The sequence below is a fragment of the Microtus oregoni genome, unplaced genomic scaffold, assembly GCF_018167655.1.
Source record: "Microtus oregoni isolate MIOR12 unplaced genomic scaffold, Mior012 000028F_ref0000031, whole genome shotgun sequence".
Lineage (NCBI taxonomy): Eukaryota > Metazoa > Chordata > Mammalia > Rodentia > Cricetidae > Microtus > Microtus oregoni.
Window position 1 is genome coordinate 24,781,406 of NW_024543087.1, and position 14,296 is coordinate 24,795,701.

Sequence of the window (14,296 nt, forward strand, 5' to 3'; positions counted from 1 at the left end):
GCTGGGAATTGAACTCCGGACCTCTGGAAGAGCAGTCAGTGCTCTTAACCACTGAGCCATCTCTCCAGCCACTTATTTATTTTTAATGGCAGAAGTATGTATAAGGTCACTTCAAAAATTGTTGAAAATCATATTCTAATCCCAAGCCAAAATATATGTAGCCATTTCTCATGAAACTCTAGTCAGCAACTCAAAAAACAATTTAAAAAAAAAAGTTTTTTTTTTTCCCTTCTGTTTTCTTCTCTTTTCTTTTCTTTGACAGCTTTATACATGTGTACAATGTATTCTGGTGATAGTGACCCATATATAACTTTTGTTTGTTTTTTTGGTTTGGTTTTTTAGAAAGGGTTTCTCTGTATAGCCTCAGTTGTCCTGCAACTCTCTATGTAGATCAGACTGGCTTCAAACTCACAGAGATCCACCAGCCTCTGCCTCTCAGTGCTGGGATAAAAGGTGTGTACCACCAATGCCTGACGACAGAATAGAAGATTTTAGCACAATCTAAAGACACACTAATTTGGTACTTCGCATCCTGAGGAGTAACAGTAGGAAATAACCAAAAGTGTTGGTTTTCATAATTAAATCATTATGTTTATAAGAGCAGAAAGCCCTGTATGTACAGTGAAAGCCTTGTAATTCATAACGTGCAGTAGTCTCAGATAGGAGTCGAGCTGTTTCAGGCAGCATGATGACAGCTGGTGCCTTGCACAGCATTCTTGCTTTGTTCAGAGGCAAGGTTGCAGCAGTCTCCTGATGCAGTGCAGTGCAAGCTGCAGAAACACCTAAGATTCATTAGGTCATTTCTAATTAATATTTGGCTGTTGCATGTTCACAGACCTTTTAATATTGCCAATTTTTCTGTGATCCCCCAGAAAAAACCTACATATAGTCATTACCCATAGTTAAAGAAACTGGGTTCTAGGGACTGGAGAGATGGTTCATCATTCAAAATCACTGGCTAGCCTTCCAGAGAACCCTGGTTCAGTTTCCAGCACCCACATTGCAGCTCACACCTGTCCTTAACTCCCGTTCGAGTGCTCCTAACATCCTCACACAGACATACATGCAGACAAAACACCAATGAACATGATAAAAATAAATTGTTTATAAAAGAGAAACTGGATTCTAGAGAATTTTGTTAAACTCTTATCCCCAGCTTCCTGTGTTTGAGAATGGGTAACTTTTAGCTCATGTAGTAATCAGGCTACACCCTACACGGTAAAGTGAACAAGAGTAAGAGGGCTCAGGGGCCATTTGTGTGTGTCTCATGGGTGTGGACCTTGGCATGTTCATTCAGGTGTATATGTGTAGGGAGTTCAAAGTCATATAGGCTACATGAGACACTGCTTTTAAAAGCTGAAAAGGGGGGGCTGGAGAGATGGCTCAGAGGTTAAGAACATTGGCTGCTCTTCCAGAGGTCCTGAGTTCAATTCCCAGCAACCACATGGTGGCTCACAACCATCTGTACTGAGATCTGGCGCCCTCCTCTGGCGTGTGGGCATACATCAAGGCAGAATGTTGTATACATAATAAATAAATAAATCTTTAGAAAAAAAAATAAAAGCTGAAAAGGGTCTGGGGACTGGCTGTTCTTCCAGAGGTCCTGAGTTCAACTCCCAGCAACCACATGGTGTCTTATAACCATCTGTACTGAGATCTGGTGCCTTCTTTTGGCTTGCAGGGATACATGCAGTCAGAATACTGTATACATAATAAAGAAATAAATCTTTAAAAAAAAAGCCAAAAAATAGGAAGAGTGTGTTTGTGTGAAGAACATGAAATTAAGACTGTTAGTGCCTGCCAGGAAGCCTAGTCACTTGGGAGGTTGAGGCAGGAAGATTGTAGGTTCAAGATCTGCTTGAGGTAGAGTGAATTCAAGTTCAGTCTTGGAAATGTCTGTTTAAGACAGACACACTTACTGTCTTAAAGAATGTAAACAGGACTGGAGAGGCAGCCTATTGGTAATGGGTAGGGATTTTCCTAGCGAGGTGCTGTGGTCAACTTCCAGTCTGAGCGGAGTAGGGATGGAAAGATAAATGTGATTTGTTTGTTTGTTTGTTTTTTGGCGTAAGCTTCTGATGTAGCTCTGACTAGCTCCAAATTTACTACGTAATTGAGGATGACTTTGAAATTGTAATTCTCCTGTCTCCACCTTCTAAGTGCTGTGACACAGATACGTTCCACCATGCTGTGCAGATAATGCTGTTCACTTAATAGAGAGTCAGCATCTTTGTTTATTAATTTATTAGACAGGGTCTCCCCATGTAGACCAGGCTAGCCTCAAACTCAGAGATATTTCTGCCTCTAAGTACTAAGATTAAAAATATGTGCCACCATGCCCTGAATTAGTGTCTTGACTATGGCTGACATCGTGTATGTAATTTTGGCTCCTTACTTAAAAGGAGGAACTGTGCTGAATTTAATACTAAGCCATCCTCTGTCTTTAAATTCTTTTTTTTTTTGAACTAGTAGCTCTGTATCATCATTCATAGATTCATTCATATTTTGCTGTGAGGGTTTTTTTTTTTTTGAGACAAGGTTTCTTTGTGTAGCTTTGGCCGTCCAAGAACCAACTCTGTAGACCAAGCTGGCATTGAACTCACAAAGATCTGCCTGCCTCTGTCTCCCAAGTGCCAGGATTACAGGCATGCATCACCACTGCCTGCATTCATTCATTTTTGAGACTGGATCTCAATTCTGTAGCTTTGACTGGTCTCAGACTCACAGAGATCCATGTTCTCCTGCCTCCTGGGTTCTGGGATTGAAGGTGTGAGCCACTGTGTCTGGCTTAATTTATTCAAAAATTTTTAAAAATGTATTTTTAATTACATTTACACCAGTGTTTAGGTGTGTGTACATGAATGCACGTGCCTGTAGAGACTAGGGTTGTTTGATTTCCCCAGAGCTGGACTTCGAGGAGCTTTGTATGCTGCCTGATCAACATCAGGTACTGGTACTCAAACTTGGGTCCTCTGAAAGATCAATACTAAAAGTTTCTTTCTCCAGCACTAAGTATTCTTACATTTAGAGTTAGCTAGCTGGGCTGTGGTGATCACGACTTTGTTGACAGTGTGCAGAGAATCCTAGTCAGCAGCCAGTCGAATGGATCCTGCCCTCCTCCATTAGACTGGACCCAGGGTGTTGACCTTGGTGATGTCAGTTAACATAGCTTTCACATCCTGTTTGAGCTGGTGCTTGTTAGCCTTGACTTCTGCTGTGAGCTAAGTGTCATTGTTGTCTTCTCTCTCAGTGGTCAGGGGACACCTCGTGGTAGCATCGGGGTTAAGTTGGTTTTTCCTGTGGGAAGATTTTCCAAAGCCTCTGAAACTACAGTAGTAATTGGCTGCCAGAATGCAGACAGACCAGGTGGACTCTGCTCAGCTTGTGTTCTTATCCTCTAAGCTTTGCTTGGATTTAGACATACTTCCTTGTAGAACTATCTTAGGGTAGGAGTTTGCAATTTGTTGTTGTTTTTTATTTTTATTTTTTTAATTTTTTTTTTTGAGACAGGGCCTGGCTGGCCTGGGGATCCTGCATTTCTGTTTTGTTCTATATCCTATGGATTACTTAGACTTATCTTAAATATATAAACCTAAATATATAAGGAAAAGGTATCAGACTTTTAAACTGGTCCAGAACTGAGAACACTGGAGCATGGATCCTCAACATAAAAGTTTCTCAACCTCATTAGATCTTCAGCCTGTGGGGCTGGAGAGATGGCTCAGTGGTTAAGAGCATTGCCTGCTTTTCCAAAGGTCCTGAGTTCAATTCCCGGCAACCACATGGTGGCTCACAACCATCTGTAAAGAGGTCTGGCGCCCTCTTCTGGCCTTCAGGCATACACACAGACAGAATATTGTATACATAATAATAAAAAAAAATAAAAAGATCTTCAGCCTGTTTATTACATGTGTATACTATACACAGTCAAGTGCCGCATACATGCAGTGAACACTTAACACTATCTGGTTTTAATACTTGGCTTTCAACCTCTTATTTTTCAGTTTATCTTCTAATCTGAAAGAGTCTTCATGAATATTTCACTTTAAACCCAAGTAATGTCACACGTTCCTAAAACACCGAAATGGGGGCTGTTATTTTGAGGTAAGTGTCCAGTTTTGTAGGTTTTATTTCTTAGTCTCTTACAAAGTTGAATATAGAAGGAAAGTTTGAATATTGTTTAGCTTCTAATTTTTTTTTCTATTTCTTGAGACAGGGTTTATATGGGGGGCAGTCCTAGGCCTCTTTTTAAGGTAAACTAGGGGCCTACTGAGGGCTGCTTAGTACAGAGGAGGTTTTTGTTTGCTTATTTGCTTTTGTTGTTTGTTTGAAACTGTAGTCCAAGATGGCCTGAAATTGACCATATAGCACAGGCTAGCCTAGAGCTTGAGCTCCTTCAGTCTGAAGTCCTGGGATCACGGTAGTTAGACACTACTACTATATAAAGGTGTTTTTAGGGCTGGAAAGATGGCTCAGTGGTTAAGAGCATTGCCTGCTCTTCCAAAGGTCCTGAGTTCAATTTCCAGCAACCACATGGTGGCTCACAACCATCTGTAAAGAGGTCTGGCACCCTCTTCTGGCCTTCAGGCATACAGACAGAATATGGTATACATAATAAATAAATAAATAGTTTTTTTAAAAAAAATAAAGGTGTTTTTTATTATTCTTTTATTATTTATTTTTGTTGTTTTAAATAAAGACTTATCAGGTGTGCTGGGCAGTAGTAATGTCTGAGTTTGAGGCCAGCCTGGTCTAAAAGAGCAAGTTCCAGGACAGCTAGGGCTATACAGAGAAACCCTGTCTTGAAAAACAAACAAAAATAAAAACAACGTTTACCAGGTGGTGGAGTTACAAGAACACACATTCGTAGCATGGATAACAAAAGCAAGCATAAAACCAGGCTGCTGCTATTAACCTATGAGTTTGAACAGTTTATTTTTTGTGTGTATGAGTACTTTGTTTTTTTTTAATTTTTTATGATTTATTTATCTTTATTTTATGTGCATTGGTGTGAAGGTGTCAGATCCCCTGGAACTGGATTTTCAGACAGTTGTGAGCTGCCATATGGGTGCTGGGAATTGAACCCCAGTCCTCTAGAAGAGCAGTCAGTGCTCTTAACCACTGAGCCATTTCTCCAGCCCTGTATGAGTACTTTGAATGTATGTGTGTGCAATGCCTACAGAAGCCAGAAGAAGGCGTCATATCCTCTGGAACTGGAGTTATTGTCTGTTGTGCGCCACCATGTGGGTGGTGGGAATCAGACTTGGGTGCTCTGGAAGAGTAACAAATGCTCTTAACTTCTGAGCCATTTCTCCAGCCCCCAAGTTTGGACATTTCAGAAGCTAGATAATTTTTACTGACTTACTGCCTTTTTTGTATGTATGACAATACTGGAGATTGAACCTTAGGTGAGCCAGTGCTCTACCAAACAGCTTTAGCTTTACCTGTTGTTTTATTTTGTGGGTGTTTTGCATGCATGTTTGCCCTGTCAACACTTGTGTTCTTGACTGGAGTGACAGACAGTGGTGAGCTGCTGTGTAGATGCTGGGAATTAAGCCTGGGTCCTCTTGTAGAGTATGTAGCCGGTGCTCTTAATCACTGAGCTATCTTTCTAGCCCCATTTATTTGGGTTGTTTGTTTGATTGATTGATTTTTTTGAGGCAGAGTCTCACTATCACTATGTAGCTCTGACAGGCCTAAAACTACTAGCTCTAGACTGGCTTCAAACTCAAAGAAATCCACCTGTCTCTGCCTCCCGAGTGCTGGGATTAAAACTATGCATTGTTTATGCCCAGCTGGCCGGTTTTTGAAGTAATCAAATTAGGGAAATTCTGAAGAATGATCAGGGTGAGTCAGGAAGAGGAATAAAACACATGATGTGTAAGTGGAGAGGGGAATACCGGGAGCGGAAGGGAATAAGCAGCTGTAGGGTGGAAACAGAGGGTAGGCAGGGTGCATGTCAGGGCACCAATCCAAACTTAATACCTATGCATGAATATCCATAGGAAACTTGTTACTTTATATGCTAATTTAAAAGAATGGTCAATTTGAAATATGGGCTCACTCTGTAGCCCAGGCTGGCCTTAATTCAGGACTGTTTTCCTGCCTCAACTTCCAGAGTGCTGCGATTAGAGGCGTGCCCCACCATGTCTGCGAACAGTGTTAATGTTCTTTTCTAGGTGCTACAGCCTTAGCCCAGCATCTCACACATGCTAAGCATGTGCTCTGTCACTAAGTACACATCCAGCTGAATATAGTATTATGCTTTTCCTTGGAAAATGATGCATTTAAAATTTGGTTTGGTTTGGTTTTTGTGTGTGTGTGATTTTGTTTTTTGTTTATCGGGACAGTGTCTTGTGTAGTATAGTGTGGTCTCTAATTCTTTTCTGTATCTAAGGCTGTCTTTAAACTCCTGATCCTTCTGCCTCTGCCTCCCCAATGTTGGGGTTGGAGGCATTCACCATCATGTTTTTGGTTTTTTGAGACAGGGTCTTTAAAGCCATTATGTTGCTGAAGATAACATTGAACTCCTGAACCTCCTATCTCCCTGTTCTAAGTGCTGTGATTATAGGCAGGTGCCACCAAGTCTGCTGTTGATCTGTTTTAATTTGAAAGTTTTTTAAGTTTATAAACACTGAGTGAACAGAGTGGTCCAGTTTTAGCCTGCCTGTCAGTGTTTGGGGGAGCTGGTGTCTTACCTCCAGTTCTGTTTCATTACTCAAGGGTCCTTTTCACTAATAGCACTGTGTGTTTATACAGTGGAAAACGATGTTCATAAAGATATTATTGAGTGTCTACAGTTCTGGTCCTTTGATAGTGCAGTGGCAATGTGCATTTTGCTTTTAATCAGAACATAACTGGTCAGATTGTCATGTAGTCTTCCTTAGAAAGGACACTATGAAAGCTGTGACTGTCTGCATAGCATGACCTTTCAAAACTGTTTTTTTTATGTTGCCAGAATCTCATTTAGCCTTTTGACAGCCACACGATAGAGGAAGTAGTAGCTAAAGGACAGTATAAATGTCTGCCTTGTTCTCAGCCCAGTTTTCCAGGGGAAGAGGGTGTTGAATTGTCCGTGCATTTCATGCCTACAGCTTTATGTGAAAGCTTAGGTTAAGGCAGACTTAAAATTTTATTATTAATATTTATTATTATTAGTGTGTGTGTGTGTGTGTGTGTGTGTGAGAGAGAGAGAGAGAGAGAGAGAGAGAGAGAGAGAGAGAGAATATGTCCCACAGCACTCATGTATTCGGAGGATATGTTTGTCTAGTTGGTCCCCTCCGTCCACCTTTCTGTGGATTTTAGATATCAGACTCTGGCTGTCTTTCCCTGCTGCTGAAAACACCTCTGCCTGTTAAGTCACCTCACTAGTCCAGGTCTGTCTGTTTTAGATTATTTTGTTTGTTTGTTTTTGTTTTTTGTTTGTTTATTTGAGACAGGATTTTGCTATAGCCTTGGCTGTTCTGGAACTCACTCTGAAGACCAGGCTAGCCTTGAACTCAGATTCACCTGCTTCTGCCTCCTTAGTGCTGGGATTAAAGGCGTGCACTATCACTATCTGACAGTTTATTTTCCATGTGTATTTTGCCCCCATGTAGGTAGGTATGTCTTTGCACCACACATGTGACTGATGTCTATAGAGGGCATAAAAGAGTGTGGAAGTCTCTGAAACTGAAGTTGTGGACAGTTGTCAGCTGCCATGTAGGTGCTGGTGATCCATCCCAGGTCCTCTGTAAGAACCATCTGTCCAACCCCAAAGGGTTTCATTTCATTTTTTATATACTGTGTGTATGTCTGACTGTGTGACTATATGAATGCACATGTATGGGTGTCTGTAAGCCTGTGTGTGTACACATTCCAGCTAGAAGACTTTGGGTCTACAGCTGTCATCCTGTTCCTTTGAAGCACAGTGTCTTCCTGAACCTGGGGCTCACATTTTCACAGCTAGGCTCGAAACCATCAAACCTGGGCAGCCCTCGTCTCCATTTTCATCAGAGCTAAGGTACTGATCTGTGGTTATGCCTGGCTCGCTCCAAGGTGCTGGAATATGAACTCCAGTCCTCATGATTATGCAGGAAGTGCTCTCATCTAAGGAGCCATCTTTGCAATCCTGGAAGTTTACTGGTTTAATATATAACATATAGGATGTATGCTTTTTTGTTTTTTGGTTTTTTTTTTTTTTTTTTTTTTTGAGACAGGGTTTCTCTGTGTAGTCCCAGCTGTCCTAGATTTTTTTTTTTTTTTTTTTTTTTTTTTGGTTTTTCGAGACAGGGTTTCTCTGTAGCTTTGGTGCCTGTCCTGGAACTAGCTCTTGTAGACCAGGCTGGCCTCGAACTCCCAGAGATTCTCTGCCTCCCGAGTGCTGGGATTAAAGGCATGCGCCACCACCGCCTAGCTGTCCTAGATCTTGAACTCACAAATATCCACCTGTCTCTGCTGGGATTGAAGGTGTATGCCACCATTGCCCAGCAGGATATATTCTAAGTGAAATTTTATAAAATGGATAGTACAAATTGAGTTTCCAGTTCTGAAATGCTCCATAATCCAGACTGTGTGAATGGGGTATTGGAAATTGAGCCCAGATCCTTATCGGGTACCATTATAATGGTGTTATAAAAATCAACTATAAAAATACAAATTCTTGCTATAGTCTATGATGTATATTCTGTCTTAAACTTTCGAGAAAAGACAAAGTTGTAACCAGCAGTTGGACAGGTGCATGATAGGAACAACTTAGAGGTGGGAACCGTGCGGGATGAGTCCAGTTGCAGGGACCAGAGCAGTCTGAAGTTTGGCTTTGTTAACACCAATACTAACACCATAGGCTGAGAGGACCAGAGAAACAGTTCCCATCACACGACTCTTCATGCCAGGCCTTGCGTTTGCTGTGAAAATCTGCTTGCATAAAAAACATTCAGTGGGGCTAGGGAAGTGGCTCACTGATTAAAGTGCTTGCTATGCAAACAGCAAATGTAAAGACCCCTCCTCCCCAAACCTAGGAACTGCTGGCTGGACCACTCAGCCTGCCTATAATTCCAGCACTGGGGCCTATGTGGGCCACCATGTCTATCTCTAATGATATTCCAAATGGTATATGTAGTTAAGTAAATTGAATCTTATGGTATGTGTTCTTTTACTACCCCTCCCTCCTTTTTAAAATTGAGACAGTGTCTCACATTAATTCCAAACTGGTGTGAAACTGAGTAGCAATTCTTCTGCCTCAGCCCCCTGAGTACTGTGGATACAACAGATGTGAGTTCATGCCTGGCCCCTTTTGTTTTTGTTAACTGTGTTTGTGAGGGTCATCAGTGGTGTGTGTAGAGTTATATTTAATTATTTTTTCATATTGTAAAACATTCAGTGCAATTTCTTGTTCTATTGATGTATGTATGTTTGAGTTGAGACTTCTTTTGGTTATTATGAAATATTTTAATGGATTTTTTTTGTTTTGTTTTGTTTTTTGAGACAGGGTTTTTCTGTAGCTTTGGAACCTGTCCTGGAACTTGCTCTGTATACCAGGCTGGCCTCAAACTCACAGAGATCGCCTGTCTTTGCCTCTGGAGTGCTGATATTAAAGGTGTGCACCACCACTGCCTGGCTGAAAAATTTTAGTTTTAATGTTTTTAGGTAAGAGTATCACAGAATAAAGATCAGTGGAGTTTTTGGTGTTCTGCTTAGAGAAGAACGAGTTTGTTCACCTGCTAACAGTGATCTGTGGATATCAGTGGGTTTTGTTTCTTTGTGTTTGGTTTTTAGTTTGACACAGTGATACCATAGCTCTGCCTCACTCAGATCCACCTGCCTCTCCTACCATGCTGGGCTTGAAGGTGTGAGTCCCCACTGTCCTAATGGTGATCTTGATCTTCATCTCTTTAGTGAAGAATTACATTAAGCACTTTTATCTGTATGCTTTTGGGTTACTTGGGCTTTGGTAAATTTCTGGTTGTTTGCTTTAAGTTGGGTTCATATTCCCTTGATAGTCCTTTTCACATTGTAGCTCATCAGCTGAATAAGTTGTGTGCTTTGACTCATGTCCTGTTAAGTTTGGGTTTTGGTTGAGCTATATCCCTACCCCTAAAACACGCTTCCTCTAATCATTTTGGTCTTGCCTCTTGAGCACTTTTCACTGGATCTCCCTCTTGTTCATCTTCATCAGGAAGAACACCTAAGGTAGTCAGCCTCTTCTTCGCTCTGTGCCTGTCCTCTGGTGTCCTGATGTCCTGGCTCTCTCTGCCTAATTTCCTGGCTGCCTTAAGTCAGATTCATATTCATTGTGCCTCTGCAGCTGTTTTGGAAACGGTGGTTCTCAGAAGGTGCTAAAGGAGGAGAACTGCTGTGTTCATTTCCACGGGGGTGGGTGCTCTGAAATACAGTGCCAAGTAATGACTGGAGGAAAGCTCTGAGTGCGGGGTAGAAGCTAAGGCTTCGCTGGAGTCATGGTGGAAGTCTCTTTACTGCTACTGATAATTCTGTTTCCTGTGTGGATGGAGAAGGGAAACGCTTGATATTGGACTACCCATGACTAATGACTCTGAGTTTTAATCCTAGACTTGCCACCAGGTGTGTGGGACTAAATTAGCGAAGGACATTGTAACAGACTGAACATTAATAATGGCCAAGCTTAGCAGACTCTGTGTTGTCGCTCAAGAAGGACATTGTAACAGACTAAACATTAATAATGGCCAAGCTTAGCAGACTCTGTGTTGTCGCTCAAGAAGGACATTGTAACAGACTAAACATTAATAATGGCCAAGCTTGTCGCTCAAGAAGCAGTTGCTTCCACTCTGGTTGTCATTTGTTATCTGTGGGTGTTGTAAGGAGAATGCGATGATGCAGGCAGTAGTCATCCTGCAGATTCCTGACCTGAGGAACCTCAGTCGTTTCCACTCTGCATGCGGTGGAGAGAACTTCATAATCAGCTGCAATCTTTGCCTTACCTGGTGTTCCATCCCAGTTCCAAGTCTGTCATGGAGACATGAATGTCATTATCTTATTCCTTAGGCCCCAGTTTTAAATGTTTAAGTGTTCATACTTTTTCAGTGCCAGCATTCAGGGAGATCGAGGCAGATGGAACTCTCTTTTTTTTTAAATTTTATTGATTTTTATTGAGCTCTACATTTTTCTCTGCTCCCCTCCCTGCTTCTCCCCTCCCCTTCAACCCTCTCCCAAGGTCCCCATGCTCCCAATTTAAACAGGAGAGTTTGGTTTTCTTCTTTCCCATGTAGATTAGATCTACGTGTGTCTCTCTTAGGGTCCTAGTGTCTAGGTTCTCTGGGATTATGATTTGTAGGCTGGCTTTCTTTGCCTTATGTTTAAAAACCACTTATGAGTGAGTACATGTGATAATTGTCTTTCTGGGTCTGGGTTACCTCACTCCTCACTCAAAGTGATGTTTTCTAGCTCCATCCATTTTTCTGCAAAATTCAAGATGTTATTTTTTTCTGCTGTGTAGTACTCCATTGTGGAAATGTACCACATTTTCCTTATCCATTCTTTTTTTTTAATATTTATTTATTTATTTATTTTGTATACAATATCCTTTGTGCGTGTATGCCTGATCGCTAGAAGAGGGCACCAGACCTCATTACAGATGGTTGTGAGCCACCATGTGGTTGCTGGGAATTGAACTCAGGACCTTTGGAAGAGCAGGCAATGCTCTTAACCACTGAGCCATCTCTCCAGCCCTCCTTATCCATTCTTTTTGGTCAAGGGGCATTTAGGTTGTTTCCAGGCTCTGGCTATGACAAACAATGCTGCTATGAACATAGGTGAGCACATGTCCTTGTGGCACGATTGAGCATCCTTTGGATAAATACCCGAAAGTAGTATTACTGGGTCTTGAGGAAGGTTGTTTCCTAATTTTCTGAGCAATCACCACACTGACATCCAAAGGGGCTGTAGCAGTTTGTACTCCCACCAGTAATGCAGAAGTGTTCTCTTTACCCTACAACCTCTCCAGCATAAATTGTCATCAGTGTTTTTGATCTTGGCCATTCTTACAAATGTAAGATGGAATCTCAGGGTTGTTTTGATTTGCATTTCTCTGATGACTAAGGATGTTGAACATTTCCTTAAGTTTCTTTCAGCCATTTTAGATTCCTTTGTTGAGAGTTCTCTGTTTAGGTCTATACTACATTTTTTTAAATTGGATTATTTGTTCTTTTGATGACCAATTTCTTGAGTTCTTTGTATATTTTGGAGATCAGCCCTCTGATGTGGGGTTAGTGAAGATCTTTTCCTATTCTGTAGGCAGTCTTTTTGTCTTGTTGACCGTGTCCTTTGCTTTACAGAAGCTTTTTATTTTCAGGATGTCTCATTTATTAATTGTTTCTCTCAGTGTCTGTGCTGCTGGGGTTATATTTAGGAAGTGGTTCCCTGTGCTAATGCGTTCAAGTATACTTCCCAGTTTCTCTTCTATGAGGTTCAGTGTGGCTGGCTTTATGTTGAGGTCTTTGATCCATTTGGACTTGAATTTTGTGCATGGTGATAGATATGGATCTATTTTCATTCTTCTACATGTTGATATCCAGTTATGCCAGCACCATTTATTAAATATGCTTTCTTTTTTCCACTTGATATTTTTGCTTCTTTGTCAAAAATCAGGTGTTCGAAGGTGTGTAGGCAGATGGATCTCTTGAGGCTAGCCTGATCTTCAAAGTGGGTTCTAGGATAGTCAGGGCTGTTACACAGAGAAACTGTCTTGTCTTAGGGGGGAAAAAAAAGAACCCATACTCTAGGGCCAGCAAGATGCCTCAGTGGGTGAATGTGCTTGTCAGCAAGCCTGAGAAGCCTGAGACCAGTATGATGGAAGGAGGAGATCAACTCTCACAATGTCTCTCTGACATTCACACATATGCTATAATGTACACACATGCCCCCCATATGCTCGCACAAAATAAATATAATTTCAAAAGTAAGAATTCATACTCTTTTTGGTTTTTCAAGACAGATCTGCCTGTCTCTGCCTCCTGAGTGCTGGGATTAAAAGCGTGCTCCATCACCACCTGGCCACCATACTCTCTTTTAAAATTTATTTGTTCATTTATTTTTAATTTTGGGAGGGGGTTGGAGAGAAAATTTTTTTGTGCAGCATTGAAACCTGTCCTGGAACTAGCTCTATAGACCACGTTGGCCTTGAATTCACAGGGATCCACCTGCTTCTGCTTCCTGAGTGCTGAGATGAAAGGTGTGTGCCAACACTCTGGTTTTAAATTTATTTTTATTTTATTTACATGTATGTCTGTGTGAGGGTGTCAGATCTTAGAGTTATTGATAGTTGTTAGCTATCATGTGGGTGCTGGGAATTGAACTCAGGTCCTCTGGAAGAGTAGTCAGAGCTCTTAACCACTGAATCATCTCTCCAGCCCAAGAATCCATACTCTTAATATTTATAGCATGTGAGCATTTCCTTAGTGACTAAAGCAAAGTGTTCCCAGGCATCTCCAGTGCACAGCCCGTGTTGTAGAAATCAGGCTGTAACAGGTGGTCCTTACCAGCTTTGTTATCACCGTCAGACTTTCAAAGTTCACTAGCTTTCCCCAGATCCTGATGCAGGCTTCATCACAGGGCCAGTCATGGTAGCATATTCTGTAATCTCAGAATGGCAAATAAAAGTTATTACATGAAATATAAGATTATGCATTTGTGCAAGTTGTTGGCAGACATATTAATAACTGGCTTTAAAGTATTAAATTAAGAACGTTTAAAATAGTCTGTATCCTTTGGAAAATATGACTGTTTTATTTGTTATTTCTATTTTATTTTTTAAGACAGGGTCTCACTGTAGAACCCTGGCTTGCCTAGAATTCACTGTGTAGACAAGGCTGGTCTCCTGTCTGCCTCTGGCTTTGGGGTGTTGGGGTGCTGGATTAAGGGTGTGCACAGCACACACACACACACACACACAGAGAGAGAGAGAGAGAGAGAGAGAGAGAGAGAGATACACTAAATAGGCCCTATGAAAACGGCATTGAGTCTCTTGAAAGGGTGGTGCCTGTACTCACCTGCCATACTTGCTCCTAATGGCCCCTCCGCTACCTCCTCCCTCCTTGGGATGGTCAGACAAATACTCTCCCTGTAGGCTTCTTTCCCAGCAGTCACCCTCATTTCCTGCAGCTGCAGCTCCTCTAGACCGAGGTGGAAATCACTGCAATGAACCATTTAAGCCTTAGCTACCTTCTCATGTGTTTCCATCACGTAAGAAGGAACACCCTCCAGGCAAAGCAGATTAGGTGTGACTCCCACTTAACATCTGTGAGTGTCTATTTGCATGTCTGTGTGCCCTATGTGTGCAGTG

At 41.5% G+C, this 14,296-nt stretch overlaps 1 protein-coding gene across 3 annotated transcripts in view; it reads left to right on the forward strand.

The window, feature by feature from the left end:
• Pik3cb (phosphatidylinositol-4,5-bisphosphate 3-kinase catalytic subunit beta) overlaps positions 1 to 14,296 on the forward strand; it is a 103,582-nt gene that overhangs the window by 17,443 nt on the left and 71,843 nt on the right. Inside the window, exon 2 of one of the 3 annotated variants that reach the window (XM_041677211.1) lies at positions 4,005 to 4,104. The exons of the other annotated variants lie outside the window; for them this stretch is intronic. The gene's annotated coding sequence lies outside the window, so the exon portion shown is untranslated. The remainder of the gene's footprint in view (positions 1 to 4,004; positions 4,105 to 14,296) is intronic. 3 annotated transcript variants of the gene reach the window in all.